The 6,710-nt window shown below is 46.8% G+C and overlaps 1 pseudogene; it reads right to left on the reverse strand.

Moving 5' to 3' along the window:
• Nucleotides 1-306: 306 nt before the first annotated feature.
• LOC125629049 (olfactory receptor 4E2-like) lies at nucleotides 307-6,476 on the reverse strand (annotated as a pseudogene).
• Nucleotides 6,477-6,710: the final 234 nt, after the last annotated feature.

Below are 6,710 nucleotides of genomic sequence, written 5' to 3' on the forward strand. Positions count from 1 at the left end.
GGGATAATATCAGCCGATAGCATGTGCTCAGTGCATCGGACTCTGTGTCCAGGACCCAGGAGAGCTTTCCTTCCCTTCCTTCCCTTCCTGCTTTGTTGTTACGTTCCCTTGGACTTACATCCGCTCAGCTTTATTGTTGTTGGTAACCACAGTAAAGAAAAAATATGTTAATGTTTGTGTATTTGTGTGTGTGTGTTTTTGTGTGTCTTCCAATCCATCCCGCTGGACCCCATTTCCTCATGCACTGGTCCATTCCTACCTTGGAGGGTTCTCCTCCATATGGACCCCATCTGTCTGGACATTACCCTATTTCCCCCGGGAGAAGACCTGTCTCTCCCTCAGTGCCCCTTCACCTCCTGGTTCCTCAGGGTGTAGATCACCGGGCTGAGCTCACCACTGTGTAGAAAACTGACACAACCTTGTCCAGCGAAAAGCTGGTGGCAGGGTGGATGTAGATGAAGATGCAGGGCCCAAAGAACAACCCCACCACCGCCAAGTGGGAAGCGCAGGTGGAGAGCGCTTTGTGCCGCCCTTCAGCACTCTGGCTCCACAGAGAGACCAGGATCGCCAGGTGAGAGAGATCATGCTGCTGTTCGAGACGATCATCACCCCCTCAGGTAGGTGTCAGTGCAGGCCAGCTTGATGACAGGCGGCACGTCGCAGAAGAAGCTATTGATGATGTTGGAGCCACAGTAGGGCAGCCGGACGGTGAGCACTGTCTGCACCAGGGAGTGGACAGTGGCTCCAGACCACAGCCCCCCACCAGGCCAGGTGCAGGCTCACATGCTCATGAGCGTGGGGTACTGCAGCGGGTGACAGATGGCCACGTAGCAGTCGTAGGCCATGACAGTCAGGAGGAAGATCTCGGCGCAGGTGCAGAGGTGAAGGAAGAAAAGCTGGGCCACGCAGCCCCCGAAGGAGATGGTCTTCTCCACGGAGAGGAGATCAGCCAGCATCTTGGGGGCCGAGACCAAGGCGTGGCAGAGGTCAATGAAGGAGAGGTTTGCCAGGAAACAGTACATGGGGGTATGGAGGCGCCAGTCTTTGGACACCATCACCATGATGAGGACCACCCCCACCAGGATGAGCAGGTAAGTGACGGAGAAGAGGGCAAAGAGGGCCAGCGGCAGCTCCCGGCTCTCAGAGAGGCTGAGCAATACAAAGTGCATCACCATGGTGACATTCTCCCCATCCATGCAGCAGGCTCTGCAGGGGAGATCCACGCACTGTACCAGGCAGGGAATCACGGGGACATGTGCCGAGCAGAGCTCTTCGCTGGGATCTTGGGGCAAGATGTTCAGAGCCTGGGCACGGGGGAGGTTCAAAGCCAGCTAAGGGATCTGGGCACTCAAAATGAGTGGATGGAGGCATCTGATTCCCTGGGGGGGATTTGAAACACTTGCTGTACAGACGTTTTTTTTAAAAAGAGAGTGCCCAACTCCCATTGACGTTTGCAGTGCCTCACTCCCTTGGGCTCCCTTGGAAATCACAGCCTGCGTGTGGAGGAGAAAGAAAGAAAGAAACCATTAGCCAGATAAAACTGTTGTGGACACTGATGTATGGTTAATAGCAAGGATCTCTACACACAGTCATTAGACCCAACAACCCAGTCCACACACAAGACAACCAATAAATCATTGTACATAAGCCATTCGCACAGAGACACACACCTCTACCCTCCACACCGTGGGCTCAGAATAGAGCCTCAAGTATGTCCGTGTCTTTCCACCTTACAAAGAGAGAGAAGGGGAAGTGCTGGGTCTATTCAGCTTGCTGACGAGAAGGTTAAGAGGTTTATAGATTCACAGATCAGTTTCCAAGGCCAGAAAGAGCCACTGTGATCATCTCATCTGACCTCCTGTATAACACAGGCCACAGAATTTCCCCAGAATAATTCCTGGAGCGGATCTTTCAGAAAAACATACAGTCTCAATTTTAAAATTGCTGCTGATGAAGAATCTACCATGATCCTTGGTAAATTGTTCCAATGGTTAATCATCGTCATTGTTCAAAACTTATGCCTTATTTCCGGTCTGAATTTGTCCATCTTCAACTTCTAGCCATTGGATCATGTTAGGTGTTCCTCAGCTAGACTGAAGAGCCCACTATTAAACAGATGTTCCCCGTGTACGTGCTTATAGACTGTAACTTTCTCTTTGCTCAGCTAAATAGATTGAGCTGCTTGAGTCGCTCACAATAGGGCAGGTTTTCTCACCCTTTAATCATTCTCGTGGCTCTTCTCCGGCCCCCTCCACTTTATCAACATCCTTTTGAATTGCGGGCACCAGAACGGGACACAGGATGCCAGCCGCTGTAGCATCAGCGCCAAATACAGAGGCAAAACAGCCTCTCTGCTCCTGCTCAGGATTCCCCTCTCCATGCACCCCGGGATCACATCAGCCCTTTTGGCCACAGTGCTGCGCTGGGAACTCCTGTTCAGCTGATTATCCACCATGGCACCCAAATCTTTTTCAGGGTCCTGCTTCCCAGGACAGAGTCCCCCATCCTGTATGTTTGGCCCACATTCTTTGTTCCTAGGTGTAGACATTTACATGTGGGTGACTTGATCCCAGTCTATAAACACCTGCTTGGTGAAGAGATCTCTGATAACAGAGGGTGCTTTCCTTTAGCAGCCAAAGGCAGCACTAGATCCAGTGGCTGTGGGCTGAAAAGCTAGACTGATTCAGACAGGAACTGTGGTTACAAAAAGTTAACAGGCCATTGAGACAATTTACCAAAAGACACGGTGGATTTTCCACCCCTGGAATCTGTAAACCAATAAGGGACAACTTTCTTGAGGATTCACTCCAATCCAACACTGAGTTACTGGACTCGACTCGGGAATCCCAGGGGTGAAATTCTCTGGTCTAAGCTATGCAGGAGGTTAAACTGGGTGATCAAAATGGCCTCTTTAACCCTTAAAATCCATGAATCTATCCTCCAGGGCAGAATTAGATTTTTTATAATTTCAACAGATAATATCCATGTTCTATTTTTAAACATTTGTTTCTATTTTTATCTATTTAAATGTTCATAGTTGTGGGAAATTATGGAGGTGTCAGACAATAATTATTTAACGCTGTGCTATAAAAAGTTAAAGCTTTATAACCCTTAACATAAATTGTCAACATCACATGTCAAAATATACAAAGTAAATCTCCTTCAACTAAACTCTAATAAGTGCTCAAGCAACATCTTTCTTACTTTGCCTAGCTAAATTTTGATTATTTATCGATGGAGATATTTTTGTCAGTTTATGTGTACGATTAAATCAGTGTTCACCAATATTTACTGACAAAAAACTAACCCTTCCAAGAGCTTTATAACACGAGTGCTCAGTTACTGGGTTCAGTAATGGACGGGGGGAATTCACTCCACCACCCAAGTGCCTGGGTGAAACCTCCTGCCCTGGGTTATGCTGGAGGTCAGACAAGGTGACCAAACGGCCCCTTCTTGGTTTAACATCTATACATCTAGGGACTATTTTTAAAAAATCACCATTCCACTAGGAGATGCAATCAGACGAAAGAACTTGGAATTTCCAGAACATAGGCAGATTGGACTGGAAGGGACTTCCTGAGTCATGAAGTCCTTTCCATACTATTACAAGCAACCCATTTGTAATCCCATTTGTAAATTTATCAAACTCCATCTTCAAGCTCACTAGCTTGTTTGCCCCACTCCTATTGGGAGGCTATTCCAGAATTTCTCTCCTCTGATGGTGTAGCCAGACAGCCAGCCCCCCCCCCCCCGCCCCCCCTCAGACCAGCATTGCTGGAAACACAGGAGGAAGCCGGAACAGGGCACTTAACATATATTCCAGCACAGCCTTTGAAGCTGTGAAAAGCACAGGTGTGCTGCTACAATGTGCCTCTGGGAACAGATACAATGATTTAGCTCACAGCAGGCAGAGGCCCTGTGACAGACATGGCTCTTAGCCCCTACTCAATAGCGTGATGCACACACACCAACATCCTAGGTGGGAAAATATTTACCCTGATAAAAGAAATGTCCAGTAGTCGACACTTATTGTTTCTCTCCCTTGCAAGTGTAAACTACTCTTGCAAAAGCTGGCGTCACCCAGACAGACCAGCCTTAATTTGGCATAAGAAAGGAGAAAGAGAATAAAGGAGTACAGAGGTATAAGTAGGGGACCTACAGCACCATGATTTTTGAGTGCTTTTCACTATCTATCTGCTGGTCAGATAAGTGACAGCCTCCCAAGGCTTCTGCAGCTAAGAGGGTCCCTAAGCCTTGTCCCTTATTCGTCTTTCCGCGGAATTGAGTGACCGATCCTGGCTTGGCACCGCTGGAATCGAGAGATGCAAGGAGGGTAAGAAGCACCCACACCTGATCTCCTATCTTTAGTGTACACATATTTTGAAATAGAGCTCTATACTTTGTTTTCTTTCTTTGGGGTTGTGGCTTCAGTTTTGTAACTTGTTTGTGTGTGTAACATCTCTACATTTAAATAAGTAGGCACTAGCAATTTTGTAACCACATGATTAGAATCTAGCTTAATAAATTTTGGTAACCATTTGTGCATAAGCCTGACTTGTTTTCTCTGGTTTACTGTAAAGCAGCCAACACAATTAAAGAACCTCAGCCGTTTTGGCTCTAAAGCCTGGCCATTAGGTGAGAGTACTAAGAGCCTAGCGTTGAGTTGTGCCGCCTCCACGGGGCAAACTCTTGGGGCACCTGTCAGTCAATCCTGGCTGCCCGCTGCGAAGGAGCTCTGAGCTCTAGCAGTTAAAGTCACGGGTGTGGAGAGGCTCTTAGTGCTGCCATTGGGGCACCTGTCAGTCAGTATTGACTGCCCGCTGCGAAGGAGCTCTGAGCTCTAGCAGTTAAAGTCATGGGTGGTTAGGACCTTGGGGCATCCGTCAGCCTAGCCCGGGCTGCCCGCCGCGAAGGGACAGTGCGTCCTAGCGGTTAAAGTCACGGATGGTATAAACGGGCATAGCTGGCACCTCACCAAACATCCTTGGCCGTCGGCTAACAGATGGTTGGAAATCTTCTTCTCATTTCCAGCATAAATTTACGTGTGGCCAGTTTATCCCCATTTGTTCTGGTGCCAACTTTCAGTAGCTCTTCTCCCTCCCTGGTATTTACCGTCCTGATGTATTTACAGAGCAAAATCAGTTCCTTTCTCAGCCTTGATTTTGCTAAACATGCTGTCAGGGTTCCCTCCGCACTCTGAACTCTAAGGTTCAGCTGTGGGTACCCGCATGAAAGACCCCCTAAGCTTATTTCTACCGGCTTAGGTTAAAACTTCCCCAAGACACAAATTCTTTGCCCTTGGAGGGTACGCTGCCACCACCAAGTGATTTAATAAAGAATCAGGGAAAGGACCACTTGGCATTCCTATTCCTACAAAATATCCCCCCAAGCCCTTACACCCCCTTTCCTGGTGAGGCTTGAAAATAATATCCTAACCAATTGGTTACAAAGTGATCACTGACCCAAACCCCTGGGTCTTAGGACAATAGAGAAATCAGTCAGGTTCTTTAAAAGAAGAATTTTATTTTAAAAAAAGGTAAGAAGCACCTCTGTAAAATCAGGATGGAAAATAACTTTACAGGGTAACAAAAGATTCAAAAACACAGCAGAACTTCCTCTAGGCTTAGTTTCAAAGTTACCAAAAACAGGAATAAACCTCCTCCAGCAAAGGAAAAATTCACAAGCAAAACAAAAGATAATCTAACACACCTTGCCTGGCTTTTACTTACAATTTTTGTAATATGAGAGACTTTTAGGATGGTTTATAGGACAAGGAGTTTTCTGACCTGATGCTTCTCTGCTTCCCAAGAGAACACACAAAACAAAGCCTTCCCCCCACCCCCAGGATTTGAAAGTATCTTCTTTCCCCATTGGTCCTTTTGGTCAGGTGCCAACCAGGTTATTTGAGCTTCTTAATCCCTTACAGGTAAGGAGGAATTCTAGGCTACCCGTAGCTGTATGATTATGACACAAGCCCAGCTCTTTGAGCCTCCTCTCCTAAAATCAGTTCTCTATTCCCGGGATATCTTAGCAGCCCTTCTCTGCATCTGTTATAATTTGATTTCATCTTTCTTGACCATGAGTAACCAGTATTGGACACGGTATTCCAGATGAGGTCTTGCCAGTGCGTTGTACAATGGCATTAATACTCCCCGATTGCTACGGGAAAGCTCTACAGAAAATGTGTTCAGTATTTGTTAGGTGTGAATGTTCTGTTCCTTGCTTGTCGTTCAGATCCCAACAGAGAGGGAAAAGGAGTAAATTTGTGCCCAATGCATTGGACACACAAACAGCTCTGATGACCCATCAAGATACTGATTCACTGCTGGCTTACCAGTGTGCCAGAGTGGAGAATCTGGCCCCAGCCTAGTAACTCTGGCTCCATAGGTTTTGCCATGACATAAGGGGATTTACCTGATCTAGTGCAGAGGTGGGCTGAGTAAAGCTGCAGCCTCCTTAACTGAATCCCTGTCAGAAAGCTCCACAGATTCATGCTCCTATTAAAAGAAAGAAAGAAAGAAAGAAAGAAAGAAAGAAAGAAAGAAAGAAAGAAAGAAAGAAAGAAAGAAAGAAAGAAAGAAAGAAAGAGTTTGAGTCTCTTCTCAGGAATCTTTGGGGATCCTGAATTTTCCTGACAATGCACCCAGACAGCTGCACATTTCCAGTCGTTAGTAGCAAATGTCTCTATTCATCTTCACCACAGAGCTTAG

Source organism: Caretta caretta, chromosome 13 (genome assembly GCF_965140235.1).
Source record: "Caretta caretta isolate rCarCar2 chromosome 13, rCarCar1.hap1, whole genome shotgun sequence".
NCBI classification, from domain to species: Eukaryota; Metazoa; Chordata; order Testudines; family Cheloniidae; genus Caretta; species Caretta caretta.